Below are 21,431 nucleotides of genomic sequence, written 5' to 3'. Positions count from 1 at the left end.
TGAGCGACACTACTTATTTTAGTTATTGATATCTTGTGAATGTGATATTTTATGGAAAATCATTGTCGCGCATAAGAATTAAGAATTTCTTGAAAACATTTTTTTTAGGTCGACCAAAATGATTTTCCGAGCTTTCCCTTAATCCGCTCCTGCCTATATCTCCAGCTGATTAAAACTCTTTTTGTTCCGACTTTCGATACGAAAGTAACGGAATATTTGTGCTCGGGTGGGTTTTTTTTTTCTTCAGACAAATTTCGACTTTTTAACTACCCATTTTTGACGGAATTTTTTTATATCATTCGAAAGGTATTGTTGTCATGAGCTCAAATTTGAAAAGATATTTCACCTGTGATCATTTTTCGTAAAGTTATGAGGGTTTAAAGATTGCCCTTTTGGCCAATTTGGGACAATTAACGCGCGATATATTTCGCGCTAATAACGCGTAAGCGGAGAGTTAATCCGTCTTAGAAATCGTTCCAAATTGGTTGAAAGAAGCTTATTTGCCATAATTGATTCGTTACAAGGAGCGAAATCTATATTTTTGTACTTTATATGGCGTGTGGGGGGATGAATTTCATAAAAAATTCAAATTTTAGAGAAAAAAAATTTTCATTTTTGTTTTATTACAATTAATTTTTTTATGTTATTACTGCTCCATAAACCTTAAAAGGCAGTCGAAACATTGAGGGCTTCGCTATGATACGAGCAGTCTTGTTGTCTTTTGGGTTCGGTAACCTGCGATGCAATTTCTACGTTCCCCCATAGAAGGTCTTTGTTCTGACAAGTTTGGCTGCTAAAGATTACACCAGATCCAAACCCATTTTTTGCATTTTTTTGTGAGCAATATTTTTTGTTATTGTTCCGACTTTCAAAACGAAAGTAACGGAATAATTGTTCTCGGGGTGGGTTTTTTTTCTTCAGACAAGTTCGGCTTTTTAACTAGCCATTTTTGACGGAATTTTGTTTATATCATTCAAAATGTATTGTTGTTTTAAGCTTAATTGTGAAAAAATATTTTACCTATTGATCATTTTTCGTAAAGTTAGTGGGCTTAAAGATTGCCATTTGCCAAGTATCTTTTCACATTTAAGCTCAAAAGAACAAAACTTTTTGAATGATATAAAAACATTCTGTCAAAAATGGCTAGTTAAAAAGTCGAAATTTGTCTGAAGAAGAAAAATCCACCCCGAGCACAACTATTCCGTAACTTTCGTTTCAAAAGTCGGAACAAAAACAGAGAACTGAATTTTAGTTGAAATGCTTTTGATCAAGATAAAACTCTTGGTTAAATAAAACACTTTTGCATAGCTCAGATGAAAATATGCATTAATTTGAATCAAAGAGAAAGCTTTAAAATCGGTAGAATGTCAAATTGTGGTTAAAACTTTCTTGCTTCGCTCAGATGAAAATCAAAGACTTTATATGAGGCCCCCACAGCCAGAGAACAATTTTCAGCTTAACGTCGTCAAAAAGCATTTCCAAACGATGAAAGAATGCGAACACTTGATTTGTGTATATGAAAAATGGGCATTCTAATGGGCGAAATTCACTTTCTTAGAGATTTCCACGCTTCCTTTCCGAATTTTGGAAAACTAAATAATTCACTTGTAATCAATTTTAGGACCAAGTTAACATCCTCCCCCCTAAACACGTTTAGGGGGGAGGATGTTAACTTGGTTCTAAGTTGGGAATTTTCAGCCAATCAGAATCGAGGTTTTTACATGCAGCACTTAGCAAATTTAATTTAAATTAAGCGCAGGGGTAGAGGATCTTAACTTGGTCTATTTGGGGGGAAGATGTTAACTTGATCCCAATTTTATGTAAGAGAAAGGGGTATAGATTTTTGTAAGGGGGTACGTAATCAGCCAATTTGACATATATATTTGGGACAATTAATTTGTGCTTTCAACGAAACTGACATTTTTTAAACAATTTTTCCGTACCTCCTTAAAAACATAATCGCCAGGGGCGGATCTAGGATTTTCTCTCTCGTTGGTGAGTAGGTCAAATCCCTGGGAGAAACGCGTCCGACCACCCCCGCCCCCCTAAATCCGCCCCTGATAATCGCCTATAGTTCAAATGAAAAATTCATCTGTAAATATTTGAGTAAAATTGATTGGGCTTTAAACTTTTTAAATTAAAAAAATTTAAGAGAAGGAATATTTTTGATCGATATGGTTTCTCACTGCATGAAATCATTGAGCTTTATCCTATTCGTTTTCGGCACTTTTGTGTTCTTATATAACTATATTTATCATTCCGAGCTCCGCATCATATATATCAGATATTCCAGCATCAGGAATTTCGCCTCTAATCTTTTCGCGTGCTGTGGAACCTGATCTAAACTACATTTTATGATTGGATAATATAATGATTACATAATATTTCTTTTTGATATACTTGAATCTTTTCTAATAATCCTAATCATTTTTTGTAACATTTTTTTAATTTTCTACACTATTCTCGAACTATTCCTCCAACTTTCCAAAACCCTTGATTATATCCACAGGTACGATTTATACAACTTGTCTAAATGATACGAACAATTTTCAGTAGAACCGATATTTTTTTATTGTTTGTAATTTTCATAGCATTCTTATCATCCCTCATTTTGACCATCTGTAAATGTATAAAGAAAGCAATCCTCACATTTGCCCTAGCAACAGTCCTTCTAATTCTTTTTTTGGAAGAATATTATAATAAACACAAAATTTCTCACTAAAGTAATAATTCAAAAAACCATCAAAAATTGCTACCCAACAGTCACAGAATCAGTCTTCACCGACATCATCCCAAGATAACCAAACACCACCTTCAACTACTCAAAATCCTCAAACATCTACACGAATTTCTTTTCAAGACAATCCATACACTTTTGAAGAACGACATGCTCGTTTATCAGAACCACTAGAACCAGTTCAACGACAAGCACCTTTAAGCGAACCAACATATAACCTATATCCAACACTACCACAAGAACTAAGTAGAATAAAAAATTCTAGTCAAAACCAAAATACAGTCGAAATAAATAGACAAATTATACATCCTCGACGAAACAGAAATTTTCAAACTCCCCGAGTTCATTTTGATATACCTCAATCCCCACCACAAAACACTCCAGAAAACCCCATTGGTATATTACCAGAAACCCCTACGCTTCTTTCACAACGTAGCACCTCAAGCCTACCATCAGATTACTTAGGTTCAACACCAACATCTGAACAAATACGTGAAAATCCTTTCAACCCCACAAACCAAACATCACGATTCCCATATTGGACTACACATTCATTTACACAAGGTGAACCAAATTTAGTCAATGACCCCATAGATATTTCTACGGATACAACAACATCCTCATCACTACCAGAAACATTATCACTACCATCAACACCATCAATAAGCCAGATTTCACCACCACCTTTTAACTTAAATTTTCCAAATAATCTCGACGCCAGATATCGAGAACAATCATCAATAAATATTCCTTTAAGATTAGATTGGAATACATTTACAGCACCTCCACCACTATTTGGACAACATCAAGAAAGTAACCGCCTTCATAACTGGGCACTTAATAGATTACAATATCGCCAAGATATTCACAACGATATCCGTGATCACAATATTCAAATACTCCAACAAAACAGTTTACAATTAAAGTTTGAAATCACAGTTAAATTAAATAATATTACCCAACATCCCTACCCATTAAATCCACCTAACATAACAGCTCAATCACTACCACCACCGTTTATAACTACTGAAGTAATATACAAATACGACAGATATACCAAAAACACAATTGGCTACATTACATTTTATAATCCATACTCAGGATTATCATACACATGTATATTCTAAAATTATTAATTTTTCTCCAACTCCTTTTTCTAGTAATCTCAAATCAAAACATAAACCCTTCCCCTCGTACAGGACCACAAGATTTACTAGTAACACATTACGATTGTGAAGAAAATGAACAAAAAACACTACATAAATATGCAATAAATCAAGTATCACAATGTGAAACAGAACCACAAGCTATAGAAACCACAGATGTAATAGCAACACTCTATTCAAAAGCCCGAGCAACAACAGTTACAGGTTATAAATTCACAGCAACATTTTCCGAAAAGAAAGTACATTGTTCACAAGTCTCGAACGGAAACAAAAACCGACTTGACCATGAATCATTCTATCAAAGTAATATAGAACGTCTTTTACATCTCAATCCCGACGATTGTAAAAATGAATTACTCAGACTAAACATCACACAAAATAAAAACTCCGCTAGAAAGTTAGTTAATTTTCAAGTTTTTCCAGACTCTGTACATCAATCACAACTTGAAAGACACCAAGGACATATAAAACTAGACGAAAAATACCCGTATAACGGCGCACACGGACGATTAACCTATGACCTACACGATAAACATTGGATACCACACATTGGTATAAATGACCCATCAAACTGCAAAGCAGACACAAAAAATAAAGGATACCAAGAAATAATGTTTTTTGATTGGAAAATACAACTCGAAAAAATACAACTAACACGAGATTTATCAGATAATACAATGATCTATCAAGGAATCCGATTACCTTGTAAAAATGATCAAGGTTATTGCGACCCTACAACGAGAACACAAGCAACAATTGTTTGGTTCCCCGAAGATACATGTACAACATTTCAAGTAGCAAAAATACACGCTCGTATGATAAAATTTCACGAAAAATATTTTATACAATCAATTCCATATGAACAAGTCCATCCATCACGAAAACTAAGTTCTAATTTTAGAAACATAGACAATATAGAAAACAAATTGACACGTTTCCAAATATATCAAGAAACAGAACTTGCATGTAAATACAGGAATCCACTTCACAGAACACAATATTCTGAAATATTAGTTGAATACGAAAAAGGATTCGACATGACCACTGGAAAAGTAAAAATCGACCCATATGCCACAGGTCATCCTCTAAACGAAGGAACATCCTATATACCAGTTAATTTTGAAAAAAGCAACGGACAACCTGGTGGACATCTAAAACCCCATGACACCAGAAGCACACGCTTACAAGAATTATCACTAATGAATACTACATATTTCGGTAATATCCACTATGATATTCATTTAGATATGAAACTAGATTATACAATTAGCCGAATTTTTCAAGAAATGTCACTCTCCGAATTAGAAACACTACACCACCTATGCGAATTAGAACGAACACAAATATTACAATCACTTGCACTAGCAGTATTAAAAATACCCTATGCAGGATACTTATTATCTGGAAATAGATCAAATTTTTTAGACTATGAAGGAAACATCTTATGGTTTTATACTTGTACTAAAAAAGTATCACCACTATACGTTTTTGAAGATAAACGATGTTATAAAAGAATCCCTATCTTTTATAAGAATAAAGTACATTTCGTGGATACACTTTCACGAAGAACCTATTTCTGGGATACCGCAGTCCCATGTGGATCAGAAAACAGCCACAATGTAGTACAACTAAACCCTGATGAAAATAAATATTATCTTCTCACTCCATATCCCACATTAATGCAATCACTCAAAAAATTTTCACCAGAAAGCATTCGCGCTATTGCTCGAAACCCAAATATAGACTTACAATCAATAGGAATCTATTCAAAATCAGATATTCAACATCACATTAGAACACAACAATTCCAAGAATTATTAACACAAATGGACACTATACAAAGACAATCAATAGACCAAAATTTACGCAAACTTGCAGAAACCGCAGGATTTGCCGATATCTACACGCAAGACTATAGCGGATATTTTAAAGACATTAAAGATTATATATATCTAAACGGTGAAAAATACCGTCCCCAAGATATATCACCAATTAACATTTTTAGCTTTGTTACACTCAAAAATGAGATCCTCGATTTTCTAGGATGGCCCTACTACATCTTAGAAAAATTGACTATTTTATACGCAATGTTTAACTTTATTGGATTTCTTTTCTCACTTTTAAAAGGAATCTACAACACATGTGCTATACACACACAAGTCAATCGACAAGCAAGTGTAGCACGCATACTCTTTGCAGGATTTTTTGGAATCTTTTCTACATCTATAAACAAAATTCTTTTAGACGCACAAATAAAAGAATATAACACAAAAATAACAACACGACAAAATACATACGACGAAGAACATAACAATGTAGACATTACGCCAACGGCACCACAATTACCACCCCTACCAAATAACCATCCACTATCCCTAGTCCCACGAAATTTTCGAAATTTAGCCATCACACATAATCCAAATTTTCGACTCACCACATCACAAAGTCCCATCCAACATATAATAACACACCAGTCACAAGATGATAATACTTATGAACAAATTATTGAACAACCCCATACCACCGCTTTTCAGTCTCAAAATAATCATTTTTTTAGCCCACGATGAGCCGCCAACTTGAATCACTACACCGATCAAATTCCCACCCAACCAATCTTACCTCTCCAATCCCAATAATACCACTTTTTGCTTTTCCGCCACCCGATTTTCCATCTAGTAATGTAACATCAGGTATGAATTCCGATACTAATTCACACATCTCAGTTTTATATTCCATCTCACAACTCAATAACCCGAATATTGAAACCCCCGATGAATTTGCCGACTCCGAACCATCCCCATCCAATAATTTTCATAACTCTTCGAATTTTTCTCAACCCCCTTTTCAACCCATATTATCCAATAACCCTGACCCAATCACTCCCACACCCTCTTATGCTTCCCAAGTTACCCCAACCTACTCCTCATACCATTCTGACCAATCATCTCATTCTCCAGACACCCCCCGAATCTCCCCAGAGCTAGATAATTTTATTACCCTACAACAACAACCCTACCACCTTAATACCCCAACCATAAACCAAATCTCCTCCACTATAAATTCATCCAATCCCCCTACCCCTACACCCTCTTCAAATTATACTGAATCATTAGCACCATCATCCACATCAACTGAATCTTCACAAAACACTAATAGAGCTTACCGCACTTTTAAAAGAAAGTTCCCCAACCATCCTTTCCCAGCAAAACCAGGAACAGCCCGTGAATACATCAACCACCCCAAGCATACTAACACAAAAGAATTTTTAGCCATCACCTTACCCTCATTCCCACAATACACCTTAAACACCCCCCACGACACTAACGAAACACGCAACTTTGTAGATGAATACGTTTTAATGCCCACTCTCTCTTGGACCTCATATTATCATTTTACTAACCCTCTTTGCTTACCTTTATCTAACACTCACATCGATATAGAGCGAAATACGGACATGCTATATCGACTCACTACACCACTAACCGCTAGACAATTTACTTACATTGGATATAAAAAATCACTAAAAACACACACTGCACCTAGAGCTAACGAATATACACTCGAATACTATGATCACAACATCATCAGAGCTAACCAAGATCAATTCTTAGACGACGATCGCTTCGCTAATCCACAAATTACCGAGAAATTTTTCATCAAGACACCATATATATTCACACTAAACATCTTCGACCGAAAGTTTGATCACATTATTTCAGAAGCACTAACAGACACACAAGCATACGAAAGTTTCAAAGAACGCTTCCAAATATTTTCACTAACCTTTCATTTCCTTGCACCACACGAAAGAGATTTACACTGCTCACACGATATTATGTTGCGCACTAAACAAACCCACACATATAGTTATTATCGCTTCATCCAAAATCACTTTGATCTACACACACCCTCTAGATAACCACACCATCGTTTTCAATTCATTAATTCCAAATACACTTCACCATTTTTCCTAAATTTCACATATTGTATTAAAGACACTAACCTCCATGGTATTCTTCGTAATTATGACCCCATAACCCAAATGTACATCTTCTGTCCCATCACCAAGACCTTCAACGCCGAAGAATCCCGACCCTTCCTTATCCCGCACGAGTTTGTACAACCTATAGAAATCCCAATTTTAGAATTCATCCACAACACTAAATTCAATCACAAATTATATAATCTAATCCAAAACACACCTTATGAGTTTGCAGTTGGCACTGAAGAACTAACCACTATTAAGGCACTTCAATTGCTTTGGCCACTGCTTCAGACTAAAAATATCATCCGCATCTTAGCTAAACTACTAACAACTTCAGAACTAATTCACGACATCTTCCCCCACGGTTTTTTCTCCGACGACTAACAGGTAAGTATGAATTAAATGAATATTACTAACTAATTAAAATATTAAAAAACTCACCATACTTTATTCATGTTTTCTTTAGATTTTTAGCCTTCATCCGACGATCACCTACAAAAACCACAAAAGACAAATAAAAATCGCAAATTTCATCAAACAGATTTCAAAAATTCTATTAATCTCTTACACTTATAGATTTATAAATTTAATACCAATGCAATAAATTCATTTCTAAAATTTTCCCCACAAGCAGTAAATTTAATTATGATGAAAATTTGTAACTTAAAATTCCCCCATAACTAGCAGTAAATTTCCAAATTCTATGCAGTAAATTAATAAAATGCAATTGCAGTACTAACCTTTTGATATTTTCTTTCATTCGCACAGAAATTCTATCCACACTCGCACAGCTCGCCCTCGAAGAATTGTTTAAAATAATGAATTTCAGTTTCAAGTTTTCACACTCAACAACTCTAACATATAATAACATGTTTCAAACTTTCCTTTAACCCGGTTGGAAAGGAATCATATACTAAACAAAACTAACCAACGCAGCTTACTAAAAACCACAAATCATAGAATAACAGCATGACTAAGAAAAGGAAACCAACGGTACCCAAACCGGATTAACCCAGTTTAAAACTGGATAATTTATTCTTTTGAAGACTATTATAAAGTCTAAGAAAGAAATAATAAAACACAAAAAAGTCGAAAGACAAACCCATACCACGAACAATTTGATTTTTGGAAAAAGGACATAACCAACAAGACATAAGAAAAACCACAACAAACCCAACATAAAACGTTGTCACATAATAGGACCCCTCATAAAAACCGCATGAAATCATACTCCCACTCCTGGCCTAACCCACCAGGAAGGACGTCCTGAGCATGCTCTATAGCCGGCCTAACCCACCGCGCTACATCCACGCTTTGTGACCACACCACTATTTTTAATAAGAGCTACTCAAGTGTGAGTAACTCTTCAAAATAACCGAACTAAAACAAAAAGCTTTTGTGAAAACAACTAACTAAAATCATAATTTAAAAAAAATATTAAACTAATAAATGTTTTATAAAATGTAAATTACATTATGCAATACATAGATCAGAATACAACACCAAGGACGAACATCTAAAGACAAAACGACCCCACTACACTCGAGAGAGAATGACCAACCACAATCGATATGCCACTCACAATCACAACTCAAAGGATTTAGAGTACGACTTGACTTCGCAGAAAAGGACTTCATTGAACTAGACCAATGACCACCTCGATGTTCAAGTATACGTACAGATCCGAGTAACCAGGCATCCCCTCCACGCACAATCTCCACGCCATTCCCAAACTAGACCAGACACAAAAGAAGTTCTCCACGCAGAACAGAAAAACCTGACATAGCCAACCATTCTGAAATCAGATTTGAGTTTGTTGCGAAGACTTAGTCGTTGTCACTAGAAGACACAACGTCTTATGTCTCTAACTCCAGCTTCCTGGAACTTCTTTAACAAAAAGGAAACAGAAGAAATAAGATGTTCGCCAAACACCAACTTCCATCATCCATCCTTCGAATTGCAGAAGAACTATTCTAAAAAACTCTGTAAAACCCGGATGGGTGGAACCTGATCTAAACTACATTTTATGATTGGATAATTTAGATATTTTACCAATGTAAAGTATTTAATATTAACCAATCATGATCCATCTAACTAACAACCCACTTATTTGTAAGTGCTGAAGTTACTTGTAACTTCAGCACCAGAGAGATTTGAATTTAACTTAGAAATTAGTTGGACTCTCCCGAGCACTTCAGCAGCCGCAATAAACCAGTATACCCTAGATCTATTGAGCCTAGCAGAGACTAGTTAAACAACCTGAGACTAGATAGTATAAGAGTAAGATTAGGATCGGTATTAGACTAAGAAGTTGCACGAATCTATCCGGCCGAAAATAAGATAGCGTGACGAGCAGACGGTGTACCCTATCCGAAATTACTCTATGAGTTAGCCAACTCGGTCCTAACTCATCTGGTGCGACCATAAGTCTCGAACAAGACCTTAATAGCTTAACCATAATTATCTGGTGCGACCATAAGTCTCGAACAAGACCTTAATAGCTTAACCTTAATTAACCAAAATAGATTAGAAATTAGACAAAAACATTTACAAAATGTTATACGACAATAATTTAATCGAAATGTCTCTACGACTCAATAGATCAGAGCCAATATTCCGAACCATAACAGAACTACCCGGAATTGGAAGAAGACCTCGAACCAGAGACGACATACGACAAAGTAGAAACTTGCCATATAGCTATATGATAGTTAGGCAAAAACCAGAACAAACTTTTATATTTAGAATATTACTGGCAATGAATTTAGATTTTCATTTGCAAACATAAACCTTGAAGTTAATCTTCAAAATCATTTTAGGCGCTAAACAAAATTATTAATATACAATAACGATTGATAAAAAGATCTAAGATCGTTTTCCTAAAACTCTGCAGTAATATACAAAATATGTTTGAAAAATATTTATTGAAAAATAAAAAATAAAAATTAGTAGCATGACAATAAATGGTTAATAATCATAAATCATCCTGTTGTTCCAGCTCCATCACCTAAAACATAACAGCAATCATAAACCCACTAATATCATCAAAACACTAAATCTTTCCTTTACACACATTTAAAAATTTATTAAAACTTAAATTCACTTAATTTTAAAACCAGATCATCAAGGCTTATCCTTGGATCTTAAATCATTTTCTACTTAATTAAATTTCAAATTTGATCATCAAGGCTTATCCTTGGATCAAACAGAACAACTTTGTTCTCCCCCACCCACTTAATTAGTGTCTAACGACCTCAAACGTCGATTCACTACCCAACCCTTTCTAAAGACCTAAGACTAATAGAAATTTTTAAACAAAACTAATCATTCAAATTAGGATAAACAGTGAAGAACTTCGGTTATTCATCCTTCACTTGACCCCCCCTCTTACCAGACCCAGGATAAATCTTAGACTTAGTAAGTTTAAATAGTATCTAACGAACTACTCGCGTTCTAATTATACCTGAACCTTGTGGATCGATTTACTATTCTCCAACCCTTGAACACAATCACTACCCCTAAGTAAGATTAAGTAAGTTAACACCTTAACTTATACTAGCCACGAGAAAGTAAAAAATCATTCTTCGGAATCGATATACTTTTCTCTCCAACCCTGAACAAACAGACCCAGGTTAAGCTAACCAAAAAATCGTAAGAACTAACAGTTTAGGAAAATAGAAATCATTTAACAACCCTTTGCATCCGTCATTCTAAACCTTATGTCATTTAAAAACCTAGGAAATAAACAAACAATCGTTTTACACAATTGTGAAATAGACAACAAAAAATACGACCTTGTAATCACACCTCATACACAAACAGTTGGATACATTCGAACAAAACGACAAACACTAAAGAGAAAAATAATAACTAAACAAAGACAAATAACACGAAAAAGATTTTCAAAAAATCGAAACGCATTTTCAGAATCAGAAACCAACAGTTTAGACGAACTTTACAAACTAAAAGAATCAATAGATAAAAATTGCCCAATTCACGATCAATTATATTTCTCTGACTCAGAGACAACTTCAAATTCATCACAAAGAGGAAAAAGAAGAATAAAAAAGCAGTACAAACACAAACCAGTACATTTATACAATTGGAATCAACCAATTCGACACATTAATAATTACATATTAACAGTCATCGAACGAAAAAATGAGCTCAACGCACACTCCAGGTGAAGAAACTCCAGATGATGATGAAATCTTTCCTTTTATAGTAGATGCAGATACTGATAGAGGACAACACATATTTTGTCAAAATTTACTCGTAAATTTATTTGAACCCGGAATCAGTCCATGTAAAACAGAGTTCCCCGATATAAAAATCAAAAGACAAATCATAGACCACTACTTAAAAGATATATGCAACATAACACAACAGTATGGAATCTACTCCATAGAATTCACCTCACCAAACCATAATAATAGAAAATATACAATTCAAACAGACGATCTTGATTTAGAATTTTCAAAAGTTTTTTCAGAATATATAAAAAGCATCCAATATCATAACTCACAAAGAGCAAACTCCATATTCACCAATGAAGTTTTCGCAATAATATATAGTTATATTTCGATATTAGAAAACGAAATCCCAATAACAAATGTCTCACCGACAGAAACATCTAAACATTTAAGAGTACGACATGAAATCACACTACTCTCTAGTTATTTAAACATCATTAAAGAAAATTTCACGAAAGACGACGTTTCACAACATACAAAACACGATCTACAAAAAATTTTGGCATGGTTCATAATAGATTATTTCACACACAATATTGATTTAATTGCACAAGCAAGAAAAAATTTTAGACCCCAAAACTCGAACGATGATACCGCTATCACAGAACAATCAGATTATGTTTGGGACCCCGAATGGTCTCATCCCGCATTTATAAGCTTCCCACAATCAATCTCAAGTCAAGCAATAAGTACGATATCTTACATAAGAGATTATGTAAAAGTAATACCATTAACCATTGATGCAACACCATTAAACTATAATACATTTTTGCCCGATACACAAAATAATAGTTTAAACTCTACAGTTATACACAATGAAAACCTCAATGGAACTAGGAATCTTACTCAACAAGATATCCAGACACCATCACACTTCATAAATGAAGAAATTGTACACACAACAACTACACAACAAAGTATTTCACCAATACGCCCAAATTTAACAACACCAAGAAATACAAATCCTTCACAAACACAGGTAACCTTACAATCAACCGTTAAACCTTCGGTTGCCCCTAAATATTCACATATGGATTACCAAACATACAGACCCATGACAATACCATCAAAAACACACAAAACATTCACTAGAAACAACTTTGCAGACCATAATTATAATTATACACATCCATCAAAAACATATAACCAACCACAAAGAAATTTTAACCAATATACAAGATCTCGAAATTGGGATAACCCAATGACCCAACCTAATTCAATAAATTTCCAAACAAATCCTCCACAGGATCACAGTGAAAATTACCCATTTTTTCAACAAAATAAAAATAAAAAACAGACATCTTATCAAATGGATTATTTATCCTCAGATGATGATTTCTTACAACCAGATATATTTGCACCAAATACTCAAGAATATCGTAGACAAGGAATACAGAGAACACGTACAAATCATAGAAATTTTTCTCCACAACCAATAGATGCACAACATCAACAACCAATTCAACAACAAAATTTAATTAATACACAATCTTTTCAACCAATTCAACAACAAAATCCAATGACTGCACACTCGTATCAAGCATCACAAATGCAAAATGAAATACCACTCCCATATTATCTCCAACAACATGAAATAACAAGAAACCAACTTTCAAATTTTTCTCAAATGCCAAATGCAGCAGAATCATTACAAATGACAATGAATCCATACCTTATGGGTGGATCATCAATAACATCAAACAAACCTTTAATGGTTTTCACAGGAACAGACCCTGAATACTCTGTAGAAGATTATTTAAATGCAGTAACAGCAAACCTGATTTTAAATATTGGACCTGAACCAATTAATACGCCACTACATCAAAACTGGATACATCGACGCACAGCGTTAATACAAACAACCTTAGATGGCGCAGCCCAAAAATGGTTTTCAGTACTACCTCTAGAAATAAAATCAAACTGGAAAAGGTTTACACAGGAATTTTCAAAAATGTTTGACTCCGAAAGAAACAAACAACAACAAAGAGTTTTATGTAATGAAATACGCAGATTACCAAACGAAACCATCAAGCAAATAGCAGTACGAATCGAAACACTAGTTCGAAAAGCATATTCATTAAATACACATGACTATAAAAACACAAAGATGACAGAAATCTTAATGATGACCTTAACACCACAATTAAGGAAAATAGCAATAAAAAAGAGAGCATCCCACCCTTCTTCAATTCGAGAACCCGATTTAGATTTTCGAAAACTAGTTGACAAATTAGAACAAGCAGAAATCACGATGAAACTAGAAGAAACGGAAAATCTGAAATTACAATACGTTAACAAAATTGAAACGACTCCCACTAATATTAATAATATACAGGAATCAGAGACAGACCTCGTTGAAAAAATCACTGAAATACTCAATATTTACGAAAAGAACCCAAACTTTAAAGGCAAACCATCTTTCAAAAAATGGTGTAATTATTGCCGACGATACGGACATAGTATTTCCGAATGTAGACAAAAACAGCAAGACAATCAAAATAAACCTCAAAAATATAAAGAACCAAATAAATCATTCTATCAATACATGAAAAAAGATCAAAATCTACCGAACAAAACAGTTTACAGCAACAACAGTTCAGGAAAACCACTCCCGAACAATACAAATTATACAAGAAATCAATCACCATATAACTCAAGTTATAGAGGAAGATCACCAGAACGAAGAAACACGAATAATTCATCACAAAATCACTACAATAGACCAAATAGTCGAAATAACTACTCCAGATCAAATTCAAATACACAACGATTTGTTTCTAGATCTAATTCCCAATCAAGAAATAACTACTATCCAAACAACCAATCACGAAATTCATCATACAATAGGAATAGAAACTACTCCTATAATCGAAATAGAAGTTATTCAAACAACCGAAACCAGAGTTACCCGAACAATCAATCAAGGAATAACTCATATAATAGATCGAACTATAACAGACCAAACAATAATTACCAAAACAGATCGCGAAATAATTCACAGAATCGACACTCAAGTTATAATAATCGTTATAGAAATTATTCCCAATCACCACACCGGAATAATAATAACTATAATAATTCTAATAATCGCCACAGAAGTAGTACACCTAAACATCAAAGACAAATCAATCAAGTACAATCTAACCCAGAAACAACATCAGACCCTCCAGGTATTGATGACACAGTAACTGATACGTTACAACTCAATCAAATAAACTGTACATCATCAGATTCAGAAAGTGATACTGAAAACACTCTTTCTATCAATATGATCAAAGTCGAAAATGACTATGAATCTGTCATATATGAACAACCCTTTTCATCACACATATATGAAAATCAATCAGAATTTCTTCAAAACTATTACACTACACCCATAAATTCCACACCAACGACGCAAGAAACAAATGAGATTAACACTACAAATCAAACCAATAAAAATACCAAAACAAAATGCTTGAATACAAACCACATTTATCAAAATATACAAAAAGAACAACCCAAAGAAAAAATTTGGACAATACCATTTCTCTTAGAAAGCCCAAGAAATAAAGAATTTCAACCACCAGACCTTGAAATAGATTTTTTAATTGATTCAGGAGCAGAATCAAACATAATAAACATCCCCACATGGAATGAAATAAAAACCTTACACCCAAAGCTAACACCTCTTGAAACCTCCAGTAAGTTAGCAACAGCACAAGGATCAACATTGATAAACTACGGAAAAATCCAATTATTTCTCCTCCCCACCAGAACAATAGAACAAAGCAAAATTTTAAATAAGCCATTTAAACAAATATTCCATATCACTGACATTAAATATAATATCATTGGAATACCATTTATTTCGAAGTATATACCAACAATTAACATACTAAATAGTAAAATATTAATCAAAGATAAATATACAAAAACAAAAGAAACGTCCTTAACATTTTTTCAAAGATTAAATAAACAACCACCATTCTTTTCAAAATTCTACCCGATATTTAACAAACAAAGAAAACACCTAAAACCACTATCAGGAAATATCTATAATTTTTCAATCAAACAAGTTCACCAATATGATAAAGAACAAAACAAACAAAAATTTTATATGTCAGAATTTGAATTCAAACCTATTCATAAATTTTTCAAAATCACAATCTCATCCATAAAATATTTGAAAAATTCGAATTCCGATATCATTTCTTTACATGTCTATAACAACACACCTTACCAAGTAACATTACCTTTAGGACTTTTAGGATACTGCGAAACCAACGCTACAATATCACCAATACACGAAAAAGCCTATCGCGTAAATAATATACTCCAATTACTAGATATTTGCCAATCTACAATTCTTAATGAAGAATTATCTATAAATAATATAATAAGTAACGAAAACAGAAATACGGATTATTTCACAAAAACTCCATATTTCAAACCTACATTCAACATAAGTAACTACACAGAGGACCAACAGAAATTTTTAACAATGTTTAATTTCCAACATTCACAAATAACACAAGACGAATTTGAAAAGTTAGCCAAACAGCTAATTAAATATTCATCAGTCTATGCAACATCAAAATTCGATGTTGGAAAAATCAGTTCATCACTACATCTCCCGTTAAAACCAGACGCAGTTTTCAAAAAACAGAGAGCAAGTAAAGTACCAATTCACTTACATGATAAAATGAACAGATTACTCGATATTTTAGAACAATACAACATTATATCACCAGTTAATAAAGAAGAACAACCAAAAGGGAACACATTTATCAACCCCGTTATCATTCTAGCTAAAGGAGAATCATTAAAAATCGTTCTCGATGCTAGATACCTCAATTCACTTATAGATGAATCAAAATGTAATTGGCCCATTGAACCAATACAAGTTATTTTAACAAAAATAAACGGCAAATACTTTACAACCGCCGATATGAATAGTGCATACAATCAAATGCCACTAGATGAACAATCACGACGTTTAACACAATTTGTTATCGGAAACCAACAATATGAATTCAACCGCTTATTCTATGGAATATCCATAGGACCAGCAGCATTTTCAGCTTTTATGAGCAAAATTTTTAGACCACTAATACTCAAGAAAAACGCAATCACCTATTTAGACGATGTTTTTATGCAATCACAAACAAAAGACGAAATGTTCAATGTTTTAGAAAAATATCACCAAATACTTCAGAACGAAAATCTGAAGGCCGCCCCCGATAAATCACACTTCTTTTTGACAAGAGTTAAATTCTTAGGACATAATATAGAAAGAAAAACAATCACTCCATTGAAATCACGCATTGACGCTATTCAAAAACTTCAACCACCAACAAATAAAAAGAAAATCCAAGAATTTCTTGGAATGTTAAACTTTTTAAGTAAATATGTTTATAAAATGCAATTATATCTACGACCATTTTATAACATCCTTAGACAACAAAATAACTTTGAATGGAACATAGAACATCAAACACGATTTGAAGAAATAAAGAAACTTTTAACTGAACAAATTTCAAACACAATTCCAGATTCAAATCAACCATTTTATGCAATGTGCGATGCTTCGAACTTTGGCATCGGTGCAGCACTATTACAATCACATAATGGTACAAATAAAATGAACCTCATATCAGCAAATTCTCGATTATTCACTCAAGCAGAGCTACGACTCTCAACTCTAATGAGAGAATGTACAGCCATAATATATACACTGACAGAATATGAATTTCTGATACTTGGATCAAAACATCCAACAGTTCTATTCACAGACCATAAACCAATCATCTTTCTCTTTACACAAAAATCTAACCCAAACCACCGAGTTTACAGATTTCAACTAATTCTAATGAAGTTTCCAAACTTACATATAGTTTGGACTGCAGGAAAAAATCTTGCATTACCAGACACCTTAAGTCGAAATACACCACCTGAATTACTTACACGAAAAACAACAGTTGAAATACCCAAAAACATAAAATTCTATCTTGCAGAAAACGAAACATCACCCCGATTGGAATGCAAATATGCAGTAAAAACTGATATTGAACAATCACAAATAAATAGTTTACAACATTTCCCACTTTATTTAGATTGTCAAAATAATCATTATGAAGTTGATTTACTTGGAACATCAACTTTCAAACCAATCCCATATTCTCAATGGATAAAAAATAACACCCAACAAAAACGAACAAAACAACACCCGCCTAAGAAAGACCATTTTCCACTAATTGAAAAAGAAGATTTAACTGATAAAATAAATTTATCAGGACCACAAACAAATGATTCAAAATACACAATAAATCAAGTTTTTGACCTTCACGACCCACTTGACACAATACCCTTATCTAAATTAGAAATCGAAAACATTTTTCTCCCCCCAACAGAAACAATTACAATTTCAACACTGAAACAATATCAAAATCTTGACCCGATAATTAGACAACTAAAATCATGGCACAAATATAAAACTAAACCTGTCAAGGCAGATTCAACCATTCTAGGAAACAAAACACTCCTCCGATACTTTCGCAAATTTAACAACACAACAATTAACGAAAATACAGACCTTTTAGAGTATAACCTGAATGAATCTTTAGTTCCATGTCTCCCTTTAAGTATGATTCTTATAGCTTTTAATATTTCACATACACAAAATATTAAAGGACACTCTGGATCAGAGAAAACATATTCAAATTTTATACAAAACTTTTATTTCCCAAATGCACCAATTTGGATAAAAGTACTATGCAATGACTGTATAGTATGTCAACTAAATAAACCTTACCCAAATCAAAAACAAATAGCACAAAAACAAGATTTTAAAGGACAAAGTTTGTACTTTAATCATCGTATCTCATTTGATACTAAAGGACCAATTTCACCCTCATCAGAAGGAAACTCCTACATTATGGTAATTGTTGACGCATTTACACATTATGTAGCACTTAACCCAGTACCACATTGTAACGCTTATTACGCTTACACAACACTCTATGAACACTGGATAGCAAAATTCGGCATACCAGAAATTTTAGTTACAGACAACGGTACAGAATTCATAAATAATGAAATTATCACACTATGTCATTTATATAACATTAAACACAAACCACGTACATCTCATGCACCTTGGACAAACGGCTTAGTCGAAGGTATGAACCGTTCATTACAAGAATATCTTAGATGTATCATCAACGGAAATGATACAAAATATACCGAATGGTCAGCAGATGTAAAATTATTTCCCTTAGCGTATAATTCACAAATTACGACAACTTTAGGAATGTCACCATACGAAATGGTTTTTAACCAAAAGCCACGCAAACCAATAATGTTTACAGCAAATTCTCATAAAAACGCACAAGGTTATTGTCAACCAAATAAAGACTCAATTTGTTATAACCTACCTTTACATACACACGATGAAGATCATTTTCATCACCCACAAATTCTTAAACTAGCCTCCGGTACACACACCGAATGGATTCTGAATAGAGATAAAAAACACAATGAAATTTATCAAAAAATAACAAAAAAGTTATTACAAAGACAAAACATTAATGAACAAATCAATTCACGTTTTACACCAGCCTCCGATTTAAAAATTGGAACATTTGTTTTAATACCTAAATTTAATACTCAAAAAGGAATTTCTAAAAAATTACAACCCCTTCGAAAAGGACCATACCAAATAATTGCAAAACCCACTGATGTCACATATAAAATTACCGACTCAAACAAAAAAGAAATCGTTCAACATCGAAACAACCTATTACCTTATTACCCAAAAGAATACGCACTCCGCGAATTAACTCAATTATATTCTTTCACAGGATTAAAAATCATTCAAAATGAACCACATCTGAAAAACACAGAACAAAATGATAACCCCACCGAAAATCAACACACAAAACCAACCACCACCAAAAACAATACACAAAACCATAAAGAATCCCCAAAACAAAGAAAAAATAGAAAAATGACCGAACAAATAATACCCCAAGAACAAATCGACAAATCAGAAAATAGAAAAACAACAAGACTCCGAAATCAACCACGTAAAAACTATAAAATATTCATCCCCCAATCTAAAATTTTAAAGAAAGTAGAATTTCAAAAGTAATTTTAACATTTGCTTCACAATCTTGAAACCTCCGAAACATTTTTCATTTACATTTTTCAAAATAACATGCTGACAAGTACGTAATAATTCTAGTTCAAAATAGACCAATTGGATTCATCCAATCCGTCACTTTCTCTAACTCAAACTAAGACCAATTAGACGAATCATATAGAACTCCAGGCACATCTATAACTATAACTTTACGACCTCCAGGTCAAAAATAAGCAAACCACTCCAACTTGACAACTAAAATAAATATCACCATAATACCGTACCCCTCCCTTATCTAATAAACCAAAGATCAACAATATTTCCCCAACTCAGACCACGAATACCCCCAAAGCAAATTTGTTAACTTAGCCTAAAGTAACAAAATGAACATTTTAATTAGCCTAAAGTATAAAAATCTCACCATACCCCGGATCATTTGACAAACAAAAATAAAGAAAAAGACGACCTCCCAGTCACCATGAAAATTGCCCCCAACAATTTTTTACAGAACTCAACCCACTTGTCAAAAAACTAATAAATAATCCGACCACACTAGAAAATCGCCTCAAACAGCAAAAAATATTCGACCAAGAGATCATTTCTTAAATGCTCTTCTCTCAATCAGTTACTCAAATACTCATAAATCTTAAACATTTTTTTACAATACTTGAAACCTTTATAATATTTCTTTTTGATATACTTGAATCTTTTCTAATAATCCTAATCATTTTTTGTAACATTTTTTTAATTTTCTACACTATTCTCGAACTATTCCTCCAACTTTCCAAAACCCTTGATTATATCCACAGGTACGATTTATACAACTTGTCTAAATGATACGAACAATTTTCAGTAGAACCGATATTTTTTTATTGTTTGTAATTTTCATAGCATTCTTATCATCCCTCATTTTGACCATCTGTAAATGTATAAAGAAAGCAATCCTCACATTTGCCCTAGCAACAGTCCTTCTAATTCTTTTTTTGGAAGAATATTATAATAAACACAAAATTTCTCACTAAAGTAATAATTCAAAAAACCATCAAAAATTGCTACCCAACAGTCACAGAATCAGTCTTCACCGACATCATCCCAAGATAACCAAACACCACCTTCAACTACTCAAAATCCTCAAACATCTACACGAATTTCTTTTCAAGACAATCCA

The 21,431-nt window shown here is 33.3% G+C and overlaps 1 protein-coding gene across 2 annotated transcripts in view; it reads right to left on the bottom strand.

The window, feature by feature from the left end:
• The window catches only part of LOC134856736 (uncharacterized), a 31,263-nt gene that overhangs the window by 326 nt on the left and 9,506 nt on the right, over positions 1–21,431 (bottom strand). The gene's annotated exons all lie outside the window — the stretch shown is intronic.

The sequence above is a fragment of the Symsagittifera roscoffensis genome, chromosome 1 (assembly GCF_963678635.1).
Source record: "Symsagittifera roscoffensis chromosome 1, txSymRosc1.1, whole genome shotgun sequence".
Classification (NCBI taxonomy): Eukaryota; Metazoa; Xenacoelomorpha; order Acoela; family Convolutidae; genus Symsagittifera; species Symsagittifera roscoffensis.
The sequence above is the reverse complement of the archived record's forward strand: the minus strand, read 5'-3'. Positions and strand labels throughout refer to the sequence as shown.